Genomic DNA, 16,862 nt, shown 5'->3' on the forward strand with positions numbered 1-16,862 from the left:
GCCGGGTTCTGGTGTCAGCTGAAGGGCTGATTTGGGAGCCTTTGTGCCAGGTTCTGGTGTCAGCTGAAGGGCTGAACTGGGAGCCTTTGTGCCAGGTTCTGGTGTCAGCTGAAGGGCTGAACTGGGAGCCTTTGTGCCAGGTTCTGGTGTCAGCTGAAGGGCTGAACTGGGAGCCTTTGTGCCAGGTTCTGGTGTCAGCTGAAGGGCTGAACTGGGAGCCTTTGTGATGGGTTCTGGTGTCAGCTGAAGGGCTGATTTGGGAGCCTTTGTGCCAGGTTCTGGTGTCAGCTGAAGGGCTGATTTGGGAGCCTTTGTGCCGGGTTCTGGTGTCAGCTGAAGGGCTGATTTGGGAGCCTTTGTGCCGGGTTTGGTGTCAGCTGAAGGGCTGATTTGGGAGCCTTTGTGCCGGGTTTGGTGCCAGCTGAAGGGCTGATTTGGGAGCCTTTGTGCCAGGTTCTGGTGTCAGCTGAAGGGCTGATTTGGGAACCTTTGTGCCGGGTCCTGGTGTCAGCTGAAGGGCTGATTTGGGAGCCTTTGTGCCGGGTCCTGGTGTCAGCTGAAGGGCTGATTTGGGAGCCTTTGTGCCGGGTTCTGGTGTCAGCTGAAGGGCTGATTTGGGAACCTTTGTGCCGGGTCCTGGTGTCAGCTGAAGGGCTGATTTGGGAGCCTTTGTGCCGGGTTTGGTGTCAGCTGAAGGGCTGATTTGGGAGCCTTTGTGATGGGTTTGGTATCAGCTGAAGGGCTGAACTGGGAGCCTTTGTGATGGGTTCTGGTGTCAGCTGAAGGGCTGAACTGGGAGCCTTTGTGATGGGTTCTGGTGTCAGCTGAAGGGCTGATTTGGGAGCCTTTGTGATGGGTTTGGTATCAGCTGAAGGGCTGAACTGGGAGCCTTTGTGCCGGGTTTGGTGTCAGCTGAAGGGCTGAACTGGGAGCCTTTGTGCCGGGTTTGGTGTCAGCTGAAGGGCTGATTTGGGAGCCTTTGTGCCAGGTTCTGGTGTCAGCTGAAGGGCTGATTTGGGAGCCTTTGTGCCGGGTTTGGTGTCAGCTGAAGGGCTGATTTGGGAGCCTTTGTGCCGGGTTCTGGTGTCAGCTGAAGGGCTGAACTGGGAGCCAGGGCTCGGTGCAGCTCCCAGGTGCTGTTCCTGGCCAGCTCGGCCCTCGCCGTGTTTTCCAGGAGCGTCCCTCTCCTCTGGCCGCTGGCAGCCCACGGGTTATGGCTCTGCTGACTCACGGCTTCCTGTTTGTGATTGCTGACTGGTGGCAGCAATTGCAGAAGCAATAAGAGATATTAAAAAGCGTGAACTTCCACTGGGACCAGGAGATACAATTAGGGCTGTGCCAAGAAATACACTGCAGCGAGCTGCGGAGCCCTGCAGCCCCCCGTTCCCTTGCTGCAGGAAGTAGGAAAATGAACATCACTGGCCTTTTATCATCTCTGAACCCAAATAAAAATTGCATTTGACTTCTGAAGCTCGCTCTGGCTCTTTTCCATGCTCCTCCTCAAAGCCTTTGATCCAGCCTTCTGTCTGGGTCTCCTCTACCTGCTGCTGCTGCTGAGATGTAGGGATCTGTGTTCTGTGCTTTCACCTGACTGATTCTCTACGAAAAGCCTGCATGAGGCTGTGTAAAGAGGCTGCTTTAGAAGGCATCCACAATGTAATATTATTTCCATTCTTTTTTTATGGGAAATATCTCTGGGGAGAAGCATGAAAGTATATGGAGAAGGTGCTCTTTGATCAGTAAGGTCTAAATGTAGCATCCAAACTGCATGTCTGTTTCTTCATACTATGATGAAATTCATCTTAAAGTGCGACTCCTGGGTGGGCATTTTCCTGTTTCTTCTTCCTTGGCTTGAGCATTTGGAAGCATTGCCATCAGTTTCGTCTCTGGCCCTAGTGAGGATTGTCCCCAAAATGATTTTGCCACCCTATTGTTACTGTATATCAGTCTTTCAATGTGTGTTTTAATTCCAATTTTAGCCTGATTGTCAGAATGTACGTTCTGGTTATTCAGCTGAGGACAGGAGGTGGAGGATGGTGTTCTATGAACTGTGTGTCACTGGAGGACAGAACATATGCTGAGGCTGGTCTTTGATGGATTGAAGCTACAGTAGTTTGCAGCTAAGAAAAAAACACTTCTCTTTTGTACAGGCATTAAACTGACTTCTAAATTTTTTTTAACTCTGTGACAGACATAGGGCCAAGAACTGGTACAGAGAACAGACATTAGGGGAGGAAACAAATCCACCCCAAAACCTCAGTTATTTCAAAACATACCAAAAGTGGATTGACAGTGGATGAAGAGGAGGAGGAGGAGGCAGTAGTGAACACACAACACAGTTCAAGCTGGCAAGGAGCCCTTTCTTGAAGAATGTAAGTTTAACCTTTAGCATTCAAGTGTCTGGGCTTAAGTGTCATTATGAGCAATACTTTCCTCCAGCACAGCCTCTCCTGCTTGGAGGAGGGTTCTGTGCAACCTCATCCATTTCCCCCTTTCCCGTGTATAAAAAACGTGTTTCTGGTTGCGTATGCTCTGCCAAGGCCCTTTGGGTGGCAGAGGCTCTGGGCACAGTGCGGGTGGCCCTGGATGGGTCCAGGCAAGGGCCTGCCCAGGCAAGGGGGCTGTGGGGACAGCCACGGCTCTGGACTGATGGAGTGAGTGCTTTGGGGTTTGCTGGTTGAATTTAGGTTAAAGGTTCTGTGTCTTGAGCTCACAAGTGGAGCTGGCCGGGGCAGGAGTCCCCCCAGAGCACTGCCTGTGCAAGGCCTCGGGCTGCCCAGCCCGGGCACAGCACACCAGGTACCTGGGCTTGTTGTGGCCACAGGAGGAAAAGGGATCTGCTGGAAAATCTGGGGCTCTGCTTGCTTTGGGGAGAACCAAGCTAAAACGAGGAGCAGGAAGGGATGGACCTGGTGTTGCCATTGTCGTCATCACCCCCTCCAGTGCCAGCCTCACCTTTTGATGGAGACACGGAGAAAACAATTAGAGAGACAGCAGCAGATGAACATCAGACCTGGCTGCGGACAGGCTGCATGTGTCCCCTCCCCACCCCCCAAAATCATCTCCAGCTGTAAAACACTTCAGGGCTGACAGAAACCACACGCAGCCCAGCCATAACCCAATCTGCAAAGCTGCATTCCAATAAAAGCGCAGCGTGGACCTAAGAGAAACACTGTCCAGGATTGCTGTGGCAGGATGGGTGCTGGGCTGGGAGGGGTCCCCTGAGGCTGGGCGCTGGGGAGGGGGGCACAGCGAGGCCCCCAGCCCCCACTGGCTCGGCAGGGGCACAAATGAAAGCATTGTTGGCCGGGGATGGCTGCGGGGGACGCGGCGCTGCGGTCACAGCCCGGGCCCCAATTTCAATACGCGCCGCTCACGTGCCGCAAATGTCAGATGTGCTTATGTTAAATACAGGTAATATCGTGGCGTGCGGCTGGGAGCGTGATTCCTGCAGATATCTTGTCTGATGAATTTTGCATCTCGTGTTTGTGATTTTTCTGTGCAAAGAAGTACAGGTTTTAGAGGAATAAGAGCAGATATTTACAAAGAGATAACGATGAACTGTTTGATTAAGTGCAGCAAAGATGCTATGTCAGATCCGATTTCTCACTGCTTACAACACAGGGGTGGAGGACGTGGTTACTATATAGTAAGTGCAGCTGGTGCTGGTGCTTAACTTGGTGAATAATTCAATGCAGACTTTCCTGCAAATCTCCAGCTTAATTCTGAAATAAGTCGGAGGGAAAGGAGGCTGATGGACTATTTTCCAAGGAGCATTGGGTACCTGGCTGGCACAGAGAAGAGAGGGTTGCATTGCTGTCACTGCTCCTGGCCCCAGCAGGGGCGTGAGCACAGGAACTGCCAGCCCTGGGCCGGGGTCCCTGTGCAGCCACTGCACCTGACAGACCCAGACCAGCCCCCAGACAAGCCAAGGTGTCTTGGTCTCCCTGCTGACAGACTGAATTCTGTGGAAACCACCCTGTAGTCCAGAATTCTTCTCAATGCTGAAAACATGGGGGTTTTTTTTCCCTAATTCTGGGAGAACTGTAATTTTATTCTGTAACTTATTTTCCTCTTTTATCCCTTTAAGATGGTTCCCAAACATTTATTGTGGGATTTTTCATTTAAAATAGTTTTCTAGGGAAATTACTGTGACAGTGATTTAATTGTTTAATTAAAATCTGACATTGATGACAACATAAATACAATAGGCACGAGGTGATACAGGCATTAAATAAGTGCAATTGTGGAATACATCCATAGAGTACTCTGAGCACATGGAGCTGCTCACAAAGAAATGATGTTCAATATTTATCAGGTTAGTGACTCCTAATTAAATGCCAAGACTTTTTTCTTCATTTTTCTCAAAAAGCCAAGAAACATATAGATGTATTCCAAGTGTTTATTTCCATGGCAAACACATCCACTCGTGTTACGGCCTGCAAAACAAGCAAATGCATGTTACAAACCTGCTGTCTGACTGAGGGGTGTTTACTCAGCCTGCCTGCAGCAGCCCTGCCAGGTTTGGGGACAGCCGGAATAGCCCACAGAGGTCCTGTCACTCCCACTGCCTGGAGCACGATGTCTTTTAATAATCAGGTAAAGCCCCAGAAATAGATTGGAGACAAAAGAATAAATGTTCCTTTGAACATCCCCCTCAGCCGAAACCTCCCAAATCCTACAGCATTTCTTCTATAGGAATAGTCTCTCCCCTCCAGCACCCCGTGTCTCAGGAATAAGGGCAGCAGCCCCCCCAGTAACTGAGGCAAACCTGACTCCAGAAGAAATCCCTGCTATCTGGCTGAAATTGCTCAGCAGTGTGGCTCTCCAGCCGTGCTGCATTTTTGCATCCCAACAATGACTGTGCTGCTGCTGGAATATCCCTTTCCATGCTTCTTGCTGGGCGTCTCTAAATGGCATCAGCTCGCCTCTGCGGCTCGGCAAGCCCCGTGCAATCCATCGCTGCCGACTGCCTGCCCTTTCCCCTTCCAAACCCAGAACAAACACATCTGCTCCAGCTCAATTCCCCTCAACCTTCCCCCCTTCTCCGGCTCAACTCCTCACAAACAAACTTTCCACAGGAAAAGCTAGCTTACCTGGCCAGTGCTTTGGGCATAGAGTCATACAAACTGATCAAGGCAGACATCCTAACTCCAGCAAAGGGATTTGATTGCAAATTTCCATTGCAAAGGAGCAGAGGGAACTGGAAATCTGACAAATGCCTTCAAATTGACCTGTGTTTCCACAATGCACGCAGTGTTTAAAATGAATGGCAGACTTTATCATTTGGAGCTCCTTCAAGGACTCTGGCCTTCCATGCTTTGTTCTGATTCTTCAGACACATTTCCAAGAAGCACACAGCTATGGAAGTGGATGATATTATGGAGACTTTTTCTAAGCTGAATCTCCCCCCTCCCAGCTATAATTTTTAAAGCCTGAATTTTAAAAGATAGCCTGGAACTTTTTTTTAGCTTTCCCCATACATCAGCCCCTTGTGCCCCGTGAGCCTCCAGCACCGCAGAGCCTTGGCCCAGTCCCCCTGTGCTGGGTGGCGAGCAGTGGGAAATGCTCAGGGATCCCTAAAAATTCAGCTGAGTCCCGTGCTTTCACCACAGACCTATGCAAATCTGGCCCACCCCTGCCTCCTGAGCCCCTGGCAGCCAGGTCATGTCTCCAGGGGAAGACTTGATCTCGCTGCAGAATCCAGGGAACCAGAGCTGCTCACCCCCATTTTACATGTTAAAGATAACAACTATTCTTGCTGAGAGTCCTGTCCAAAAAGCAATATTCGCTGCCTTGGAAAAACATTTTGCTTCAAAGTTGTTCCTCTCAATTTGTATACATTTCTGCAAATAATAACTTCCCTTGAAAGCGCCGCTATTCATTCCGTCTGTTCAAAATAACATAGAAATGAAATGATACAAATCTTTGCGCAAATACATCAGATATGCCATGAGACAAAAAAGCGGGTTAATCTAATAATTCAGCTGTGTCTTTAGCAAGTTTCCTATGGGAAAAATCAGTCTTATTTTCCCTGCAGATCTGATACTAAGAGCTTCTTTCCGCTAAGCACATTAAAAGCTATTTGAACCCAAAATCCCATCTATGCGTATGCAGAGATACACATATAGAAACAAGAGGCACCCACACAATTGCAGATGAGGCTGTATCAAAATTTCTAATTAAAGTAAGGGAAGCCCCTTTTTATATTTTAGCAACCAGATTGTCTTTTTGCCTAGAACAAAGAAATCTTATGGAAAGTAAATTTTTTAGAGGAGACACACGTGCACATACATGTAATCATACCTAACGATTTCTGTACGAATTATCCCTTAATTCCTTGGCTGTGTTTCGGTGTTTGCGTAGTGGTTTATCCGCTGGTCCTGCAGCCGTCACTTGTTCCTTCCCTTCTTTTCACACACAGCCTCCCCTCATCACCTCTTTTTGCAACCTGGAAAACTGGGAACTCTCTCTTTCCCCAGCCTCCAGACGTCTGCGTCCAGGACGAGGGGCAAACCTCTGCCCTCTGCTCATCTGCTGTTTCCCTTCCCAGCCTGAGCTGCTGCCTTGCCAGGAGGGGAGGGAAAGATGTCCTAGGACTTGACCCCAGGGCAGAGCCTGCTCGGGCTGGAGCGGCTCCCAGGAGGGTGGGGGGCCGCAGGGCGCACGCCCCTCTCCCCGCTTAACCCCTCCGCTCCTCTGCCCTCCTCCCTGCCGGGGCGCTCGGGCTGGTCCCGCGGCGCGGCGCCGAAGAAACACGGAGAGAGCAGCGAGGGGCTGAGGCAGGAGGGCTCCGCGCAGCGCGGCCGGAGCGGCAGCGGGATCCCGAGCGGGGGATGTTTGGTTTGTGTTAACTACCCAGACAGATGCACTTCGGCATGTTTGCCTTTATGGGATCCATATGTTGTCATGGGAAATTAGAGGACAGCGGCACACAGCTCGAATTCACGATGCAAGCGCAGAAAACATCCATGGCTCCAGCCCGCGCTCGCACACGTCCCTGTGGAGGTGCCTATTTCTGGAGCATCCACAGGCGCTCTCTTGCTCCCCAACTTCCCCACACATTTCCTTTTGCTTTGCTCTGCAAAAGTGTGGCCACAGGCAGCACCCGCAGCCTGGGCCACCAGATCCACAGCCTCAGGGGAAAAGAGGCACTTTTCTAAGTTATCCCAAGTGCTAAAGACAAGGGTTACTTTACTCTCACCTCAACTTCTTCCTCAACCCACGTTTGGTTCACGTTCAGCAAGAACAGCTACAAATTACATGCACCTTCCCAGGCAGCGTACCAAGCAGCCCCCAAAAATTCTGATTCCCACAGGGCTCCATGCTTTGGGGCTTGGTTGGTTTTTGTTTGGGTTTTTTTTTCTTTTTTTTCTTGGGGTTGTGCGGTTTTTTTAGGGTTTTGTGGGGGGGGGGGTGGTTTTGTTTTGGTGGGGTTTTTTTGGGGAGATGTTTTTTTTTTTTTTTTTTTTTTTCGTGGTTTTTTTTTTTTTGGAAAGATGAGTACATTAACAATTATTCTTCCATAAAAGCAGACACGTATCAAGCAGGGAGTGACAGATTTTTAAGGGCAGCTTTTAAACGCAAACTGGTCCCCCTCTGGAGTCAATCCGAGCACCAGGACTCACACACAGCATGCCGGGGTCACTGGGCACACCAGCTCTGCAGGCACAACATCCCCAGCACCGTGGCACCTACCGACCCCTGAGTCTTAAAACCTGCGACTTTCTCCCAGCCGCCAGACACCTCCGGCAATGCATCAACAGAACAGGCAAATTCCTGATCACCCGTCCTCTTCCTTCACCCCCATCCCATTAAAGGGACTTGTCAAAATTCCAAATGTCAACCCCCACATTAAGAAACAGGGAAAGCTCAAGACATTTCATTATAATAGGTACTAACAAACATGCAGTTTATTACCTTGCAGTATAAAATACATCTACATTAAGGTTCTCCCAAATGGAAAAACTGACCGCAACTGCATTCCTCGTTCAGAGCTATGAAACAAACCGTGAAGATAATTATTTGAGTTATTATGAAAATAAAAAAAAGGGGAAAAAAAGGTTAAAAAAGAGCAAAAAAGAAGAAAAAAAAAGCTTCTTTAGATTTTCAAGACATGATTTAATTTAGATGCATTTCTGCTAATAATAAAAATAGCCTCTTACAGAAACATGAAAAAAAACATATTCCTGAAGCCTGGATAGAGGTTCTTTACTGGTTCACCTCCTCCTAAAATTCAAATCGCACGTTCTCAGCAATCATCTACATTTCTCGCTAGGGCTGGAATGGGGAGGGACAAGCTCCTGGAAATAAAAATTTTAAATAATAATCGGACATGGACCCGAGCAGAAAGTGAAAAACATTACCGTTAGGCTAGAGAAATATTTATTTAATCAAAGCAGAGGTTCTGGTGGGACTGAAGGAATGTTGCATCCTAAAAAAAAAAAAAAAAAAAAAAAAAAAGAAAAAAAAAGAAAAAAAAAAAGAAAAAGAAAAAAGGGGGAAAAAAGAGGAGGGGGTGGGGGGAAGAAAAGAGAAAGCAAGAAAGAAAAAAGGCAGAGGCACAGCCGCCTCCTGGAGTTCCCCATTGTCCGGGGCCATAGAGAGCCCCAGAATGGCATTAAACTCACAAAAGGCACATTGTGCGGGGGACAAAAAAAGCCCCTTCTTCTACAATAACTTTTAGCTTCTTATTTTTAGAAAATGACAAAGCTGTTGCCAGCGATGGCTGGTGAAACCTGTAGCCCGGCTCCCAGCGCGGCTGGCCGCGGCCGCATTGATCCGCCGGCCCGCTCGGAGCGGCGGCCGCCAAGTTTGAACGGGGCCGGGCCGCGCCGCGGGGATGCTGCGGGGATGCCGCGGGCGGCGGCGGCGGGGCCGGCGCGCAAAGTTGCGATCGCCGCCGGACGCAACTTTCCCGGCGGCTCCCGGGGAAACTTCGGCGGCGGCGGCGGGGGTCGGCCCGCCCTGGCTGTGCCCTGCGCGGGGCGGCGCGGCCCCGCCCGGGGCGCGGGGGCAGGTGGCCCCGCGGAGGTCCCGCCGGCGCGGAGCGGTGCGGAGCCGCCGGCCGGCCCCGCGCCCCCTGCCCCGGCCGGCAGGGCGCTGCGCGGGCAGGGCGCTGCGCGGGGCAGCGCGGCGGGGCGCGGAGCGGGGCCGGGCCGGGCCCCCCCGCCGCGGGCTGGGGGCCGGCCGCTTGCCCCAAGTTTCGGTGCGGCGCCGCCGCCGCCGCGCTCCCCCCGCCCGCTCCTGCGCGCTCGCTCCCTCCCCCGCCGCCTGGGCTGAATCTTATTGATCCAGAAGGTGGCTAATTAGCCCTTCCCGTCGTGCCTGGGTAATGAGGCACATGCGCACTGCACTAATCAGCCATTTTTTGCAGGAAACTAATTAGCAGAATAAAGATCCAAAGAGTTTTTTTTCTTCCCAATCATCAGATCTGAGTCCGGGCGCTTCCTGCTCCGGCGACCGCCAGCCCCGCCGCCCGCTCCGCGCCCGCCGCCCGCTCCGCTCCGCGCCCGCCGCTCCGCCCCGACCCGCCGCCGCCGCTGCTGCTGCCGCCGCCCGCGGCCCCCTCTCTCCGGGGGGCTGCAAACTCCCCGACAACGATGCTGCTGCTGGGCAGCGGCGGCGGCGGCGGCGGCTCCCGCTCGGCTCCGGCTGCTGCCCCCGGCTCCCGCTGCTGCTGCCCCGGGCCCCTCCGCGGAGCCCCGCGCTCCTGCCGCCGCAGCCGCCGCAGCCTGCATGGGATCTGTAGCCCCCGCGCCGCCGCCCGGGATTAAAAGCGCCGCCGCCGCCGGAGCAGCGACCGCGTAAGTGGCAACTTTTCTGCCCTGTCCCCCGCTCGGGCTCCTCCTGCTCGGGGCGCCCGGGCTGCTTTGCATGGGGCTGGTCCGGCCCCCCCTCCCGTCCGCTCCCACCCACCGCCCCGGATCCCCCAGCAAACTTTGTGCCGCTCGCCGTCCCGGAGCCCCGCCGCCGCCGCCGGGGACGCGCAGGTGCCGGCGCCGCGGGGGCCGCTACGCGCCCGCGGACCCCCCCCCGCCCCGCCCGCCGGCCATGGCCGCGGGGCGCGCAGCGAGCGCGGCGCCCGCCCGGCCGCTTTGTGCGCGGCGGGGCCGGCGGCGGGGGCCCGGCCTCGCGCGGAGCCCGCGCCCCCCGGGACCCCGCCGGGCCGCGACCGCTCCGCGCCGGGGACGCGCCGGAAAACAAAGGGGCGAAGAAAGTGCCGAAAACTGCCCCGGCGGCGGCGGGCCCGGCCCCGCGGAGCCCCGCGCCCCGCGGCCCGCACGGCCTGGCCGCGCACAGGAACGGCGATTCTCGTTCCCCGCGGGCGGCTCGGTGCGGGAGCGCGGCGGGGGCGGGCGGCACCGCAGGCCGAGCCCGCTCGGGGCCGGGGTTAATGACTCGGGGCTGCATCGCCCGGCGCTTATCGCGCTACGTGAAACGCGGGTCCCTGCCGGTCCCCGCCGGGACCCGCCGCGCTCGGGTTCCCGCTGCCGCTCGCACCCTCCGAGGGGAGCGTGTGTGTCTGTGTGTGTATGTATGTGCCCCGGCCGTGCACGGCGTGCGTGGGTGCCACGCACACGCGGGATTCGGACTGTGAATTATTTATAATTTGGGTTGCGTTTGTGTCTTTGTCTTCTTTTTTTTTTTTTTTTTAATTATTCAGTTCCTCTCTCCCTTCCCCCCCCCCCCCCGCCCCTTCTTTTTAAAACAAACAAACAAAAATTGATTCCGAGCAAGGTCTGTTTCTTTCTCCCGCTGTGCTTGGGGCTGCTCTCGGTATGTCCTGGACTCTAACGCAACCGTGTCCCCTCTGCGCCGGCTGTCTTTCTCCTCTTCTTGCTCCTGTTTAATATGGAGCAATTTTCTGGAGACTCGGTGACTCCCTCCTTAGGGTCACATTGAGTTCGAATACAACTGAAGGTGCAGGAATCCTCCGACGGAGGAAGTAAGAGAATAGAGAAAATGGGGTCAAGTTGGCTGCTTAGAGGCCAAAACTCCCATAGCTGCCTTTAAAAATATATGTATAATATTTGGCTTTCCTCGCTGTAATACGGATTGCAGCTTCCCCTTTCAGGTATTTTCCTTACAGCTTAAAGCCCTCGGCTTCCTTTTGCCTCCCCCCCCCCCCTTGTACCCTCCCCCTGTTAGGGGAGAGGGGGGGGGAGGAGGGAAAATAAAAGGAAAAGAAATGGGGGGGAGAGAGGGGAAAAAATAAAACCCATTGAGTTTAGGCAAATAAGGTTTGGTCTCCGTATCCTATTACAAAGCACTTTGAATATGCAAGACATCACACAAGACCAGTTATTCCAGTTACGACAAACTTAAAAAGAGAAAAAAGCGAGGCATGTTTAGATTGTAATTTGTTAGAGCAAGATCCGTATTTAAAATTCCATCTTTTAAATATTTTTTTTTTCTACCCTTGCTTTATATCCAGCCTTTTCTAATGTCTGGGTTGGGTTTTTGTTTTTGGGGTTTGTTTTTTTTGGGTTTTTTGCATTATTATTAAAATCTTTCCATCGAGTTTAGGAAGACCGCTGCGAGCAACACATTTTCTGTATTTTTGTTCCTGTATCTCGGAGGAGAGTTGGCAGGGATTCTGTGGTTTGCAGTTACACAATATGTTATCATGTTTTTAATCACTAAATCATTGCAGTGGTTATAGATTTACAGTCTTAGGGTATTACTGAGCGGCGCGGCGCAGCCCGTGTGTGCGGGGACATACGAGAGCATGCCGTTAACATGCTCGTGAACTTTGCTTTTAAATCATTTCCCGGCCGAGCCGCGGCAGAGTGCGGAGCCAGCGTTTTGGCATCACCCCTCCACGCACTTGAGGAAAGTTTGTGCAACCCTCGCGGCAGGGCAGGAGCTCCGATGGGCGTCGAGCGCGCCCTGTCCTGCGGCGCTGGCGGTAAGCGGCGGGTCAGGGGTGCGAGGGGTGCCCGGTGGGCCGGGGCCGCCACCTGCATGGCCGGGGGGATCGGGCCGCCCCACCGGCCGCCCTCTGCTCCCATTTCCCCCTTTATTATGTAACAGAGCCCTCGGCAGCATTAAAAATTCAGCATTACAAGCTGATTGTAATGCTCCCTCATTAGGGAGCACTGTCTGGTCCGGCACTGAGCGAAGACGGAGCGTGGCTTTTCGGCTGCCGCAGCAGCGGAGGCCGGGGAGCAGCCGGGAGGGGGGACAGCGGGGCGTCCCAGGGCCCCCACAGCAGGGTCACGCCGGGCTCCTCAGCACCATGGAGCGCCGGCCCTGCGGCCAGGCCCAGGGCTCGCCAGGCTGCTGCTCTGCCGCCGGTCTAGGGCTTTCCCCTTTCCCCTGTGCGGCTGCCTGAGCTGCCTCCTGACCGGTCCCGCTCCGCGGGCTGTCTTCCACTGGAACAAAAGCAAAGAAAAGGCACATTAGAGGGGAGCGAAACTCTGTATCTGGCCCCAGAAGTTGCTTTGCTGTATTTGTATTTTTTTCTCCTCCTCTTTTCTTTTTAACGCGGTCATTTTGTGAGCAGAGGGCAGCAGGAAGTTGGCTCCAGCCCCTCTCCCGCGCAGCGGTGCCGGCCGCAGCAGCTCTGGTCCTCAGCTGCAGAGCCTCCGGACCTTCCCTCCCACCCTGCCGCTGCCTTTTGTTCCTGCAGGACCCAGCCAAGGTGCTGCTGGGCAGGCCAGGGTGGTGCGGGCGGCCCCGTGTGCCTGGCACCATCGCCCGGCCTTGTCGTGGCCGCTGTCACGCTGGGCCCAGCGGTGGCTGCTCTGACAAAAGCAGAGGCGTGTGTCCCTCTTTCATCTCTGTGCGTTGACCCCCGCCCCGGGTGCTGTCGGTGTCGTGCCAGAGGCCAGGAGCAGCAGATTTGCTTTGGGCCTGGCCAGTGGTTGAAAGGCTTCAGCAGGAATCGCTGAATCCCAAACTGATGGACGCACAGCTGGCTGCGTCAGCCTCCCTGTTAACACCGCCTTCCGCTTTCCAAAATAACAGTAATAGCAGAAATAATAATAAAAAAAATATTACATGGAAAAGCAGAAAAAGGACTAGTGGGCTTTTACATCAACTTTATTCACATGCCGTGTTTTGTTCTGCGGGGGTCGATCCCTCGTGGGAGCGTTTCTCTGACGGTGTTGCTTTCTCGTCTGCGGTGGGAGAATTTTCGGCAACCATCTTCTGTGGGTGCTGGCGCCGGCCCTGCCGGGGCTGGAGGTGTGTTTGCGCTGCAGAGATCGATTCTGGAGGGACAGGCTCGGGAGAGGCTGAGCATTTCAGAGCTCCTGCATCCCTCCATCAGAGCGTGGCCAAGGTTTGGCCTTTGTGTGGCTTTGCTTTGGGGGCCGTGCAGCTGTGGGTGCGTCCGGCTGGCAGGAGAAGTGGGCTGTAACCAAAGCTGGGTCACGACAGGTCCCTCTGGCCCAGCGTGTGCCAGACCCCTGTGCTGCTTGCAGGCTCCTGTGACTGATGGCTGTGGGGGCTTCAGCCTGGGAGAGGCCCCGGGGCCACGGCAGGTGCTTGTGGGGGCTGTCCCCGCTGCTCCTGTTCCTTGAGGGTGGGTCATTCCCCACGCTGACTGGAGCCCTGGGGGAGGCTGTCCAACCCTGGGGAGATGCAGGGGGAGACTAGAGAGAGGAGCTCCTCTCTGGGGAGCAGGGCTGCCCTTCTCTCCTCCCTCCCTGCTCGACAGCCAAAATTCAGGCTGGGTGTCCAGCGCATGGCGGCAGCGATGGGGCTGTCGAGGGCTGTCGTGGCAGGAGAGTGGGAATCAAAACATCTGTGCGCAGGCCTGGGCGCCGCAGCCTCTAATGGTTTTGACGGAGCTGTTGTGGTCTGTTGTCTGGAAAATCTGCATTCTGCGCCGTGCCCGAGGGGGCCGCGGCACCGCAGACCGTGGCGGTACCTAAATATAACCGCCTCGCGCCGAGGGGTGAGGTGAGGGCAGCGGGAGCAGGCCGCCCGCTCGCCTTCTGCTTTGTCTCTGATCTGCGATTCAGGCATTTTTCTTTGCTCCCGAGGTTGGGTTTGTGTGTAGGCAGGGATTGGAGAAATAGATAAATTCCAGCTAGTTTAAAACAAAAAAACAAACAACAAAACAGGGTGGATGAGTCGGGCTTCCCTCGCTGCCGGCAGCGGTCCTGCTGCTGGGCCGGAGATCCCACCAGCCCCGGCCACCCCTCGTTCCCCTCGGAGATGCTGCGGGTCTTGCTGAGGTCTCGCTGCGCCGGCAAGAAGCCAGAGCTTCCAGCGCTTCCTTGTTGGCTGTGCTGGACAGACGTGTCCATCTGTCGGTGCGGGAGGTGGGTGCTCGTCGCCGCAGCAACGCTGGCGGTGTGTGGGGCTGCGAGCGCCAGGTGTGCATCGTGCGTGTGCCAGGGGTGGCTGCGAGCACAGTCCTACTTTGTCCTCGCACAAAATTATTTTTTGGTTGAAGGTGTCAGGAAGGGAGCTCAACACAGGCCGCAGCTGGTGGTGGCTGCCACCGTGTTCCAGGCACTGCCGGGGTGGAGGGACAGTGGGAGGATAGCGGGTGCTGCTGGCAGGCTGCGGCCACCCAGCTTTGCCCTTGAGTTTGCTGCCTGGAGAGACACTGGGCTGTTGATTGTAATTTCATTATGTCACAAGTGCCAAACATGCCTCTCACTATGAAAAGGCAAAGAGGACCAGCAGTATTTTTCTTTTTCCCCCCTGGAAAACAAACATTTCACAGTGTTCTGAACTGCGTGGTGGATGTTACTGTTGAACATGGGGATGCTGGCCTTGTGGTAACCAGGCTTTCAGGTATTCAGTCTGGTGAGGGCTGAGCTGTGCAGGTTCCTTGGCTTGGCAGTAATGCTGGAGCAGACAATGTGCTTGGCAGCTCTGCTAAAAGGTTTTCTCCTGTCCTCCACCTGCCCTGGTGTCTGGGAAAGTGGAGACTGCAGGGCCTGTAACACTTTAGCTCTTAGTGTTTATTTACGTGGCCCAAGCGTGCCTGCTGAAGCATCGGGTCCCTGCCCAGGGAAGATGGGAGCTATTTCCAAACCCTCAGGTCCCAACAGCAGCGTACCCTGTGTTCTGCCTTGGGCTCACCTGGGGCTTCCAGCTGCGCTTTCCTGGCTGGTGGCAGCCTGGCTCTGAAATGGCTGGTTGGGTTAGTTGGGTGGCAGGGGGCTTAACCCTCCTTCCACGCTGCCTTGTGCAAACAGAGCGGCGCTCGATGCGGGCTCGGCGCACAAACAGCATGGCTGATGGTGACATGGCGATGGCGTGCTTGATCCTGCTGGGCTGGGCTTCCTGAGTGACTGTGACGTCTGGTGCTGGGCTCAGAGGGTTTGGGTCTTCTTGTTATAGTGGAGTTGAGTGAGGAAGGGGGAGGCGAGCAGGGTGCGGAGGCACAGCTCGCTGACTGCCATCAGGTGCAGGTCGTTTGGGCTGACAAGCACGGTCAGGTGCATGTTGTTTGAGATGATGCAGAATCTGGGGCTCCCTGCCCAAGCAAGGTGTGTCTGCTGAGGTACCATGTGGTGAAAAAACATGTCGGCAGGCCTGAAGGTTGGTTCAGGAGACAGAGCAAGGGAAGTGCATGGAGCTACTTGGTGTTTGAGAGCTGCAGAGTCTGCAAACCAGACCTGCTCCTGCAGTGTGAAGGTATTCTGGATTCAGGCTGTGCACAGCAGCTTGTGCATTTCCGCTGTACCTCTGGTGTTGCAGAGGCTGGTGCCCAGCCCCTTGGACACCTGGAAAGCAGAGCAGGGGCTCTGGGTGGAGGAGGCTCCCGCACCATGGCTGCAGAGGCGATGCTGCCGGGCTGTGGTTCCTGGGCTGTGCAGTGTTGGACAGGGCTGGGTGTCAGTGCCGGCGCAGGAGCTGCTCTCGGGTGAGCTGTGGCAGTGTGCTCATAGCCGCTGGAGCGGTGCTGCCGGGCGGTCTTGGCTCCTGATGGGGCTGAGGCTGCTTTGTGCCGCGCCGCGTGGGTGAGCGAAGGCCGGGGAGCGCAGGGCAGCTGGCCACCGTGTCCCCGTGTCCTTGCACGGTTCCCACCGCAGCCCCTGACTGTGCCAGACAGAACTGTAGATGTCAGGCTTTGCACAGAAAGGAGAGCGGGGAGGGAGGGCGAGGAGGAGGCACAAGCGCGCAGCAGCAGGGCTGTGAGGTTCAAATTAACCTTGTGCTTTGTTGGTGTCGGAGTGAGGCACCCCGGCCGCCAGCACGGAGCGGGCTCACTGTCACTCACACCGGGCTGCATGCAGCAGCAGGGCCAGCAGCAGGGCGTCCCTCCCGGTGCTGCTGGGCTGGGGGACAGCAGGTGCCCAGGGCAGTGTTGGGCCCAGGCACTGGAGATGAAGGCGCCCAGTGGGACCCAGGGGCTGACAGGGCTCACCGTGTCCCCAGGGTGCTGCAGTCAATGCCTTCGCATCTCATTTTCAGGAATGGGTGCTCTGGCCTTTCTTTTGGAAACTGGGTATGCAGCACCCAGACATGTGCTCCTACACAGCTGCTTCAGATGTCAAAGCCTAAATTTCTCCTCTTTAATTTTCTCCTGTTAATTTTGTCTCTTTTAGTCTTACATACTTCCTTCCCCAGTTCCTTTCTTCTTGCTGTTTTTCATCTTCCATAGAGACAGTTAAAAGCAGCTTAACACCGTGAGCTTGTTTGGAAGTCAAAAGATCCGTTTCAGCTCTGACGCCGACTTTGGGCAAGACACCAAGTGTTTGCCTCAGCTGGAGGATGAAATGGGATGATGCGTAGTTCACATGCAGGGACTGTAAGTGGAAGTTAATTGTGAAAAATCACAACATGTTTTAAATCTCCAGAGCATTGTTGCATCCTTAAATTTTAAATGGGAGTAGGTGCTGTGCTGGGGGTAGCTGTGGAGCAGAGGGATTGTCCAGAGCACCTCAGCA

General features: G+C 54.9%; 1 protein-coding gene and 1 long non-coding RNA gene across 6 annotated transcripts in view; one reads left to right on the forward strand and one right to left on the reverse strand.

Annotated features, from left to right (window-relative positions):
- Positions 1–16,862, forward strand: part of ZFHX3 (zinc finger homeobox 3) — a 393,056-nt gene that overhangs the window by 256,486 nt on the left and 119,708 nt on the right. For 2 of the 5 annotated variants that reach the window (XM_077184851.1, XM_077184855.1), the window contains exon 1: positions 9,316–9,806. The gene's annotated coding sequence lies outside the window, so the exon portion shown is untranslated. Of the gene's footprint in view, positions 1–9,241; positions 9,807–11,820; positions 11,912–16,862 lie in introns of those variants that run through there. The other 3 variants (XM_077184853.1, XM_077184852.1, XM_077184854.1) reach the window with 3 other exon arrangements.
- On the reverse strand, positions 4,147–7,415 carry LOC129125527 (uncharacterized). Its single transcript, XR_013183966.1, has 2 exons — positions 6,307–7,415; positions 4,147–5,361 (listed from the first exon to the last, which is right to left on the reverse strand). It is a non-coding gene; the product is annotated as an uncharacterized LOC129125527 (long non-coding RNA).

This window comes from Agelaius phoeniceus, chromosome 12 (assembly GCF_051311805.1).
Source record: "Agelaius phoeniceus isolate bAgePho1 chromosome 12, bAgePho1.hap1, whole genome shotgun sequence".
Classification (NCBI taxonomy): Eukaryota; Metazoa; Chordata; class Aves; order Passeriformes; family Icteridae; genus Agelaius; species Agelaius phoeniceus.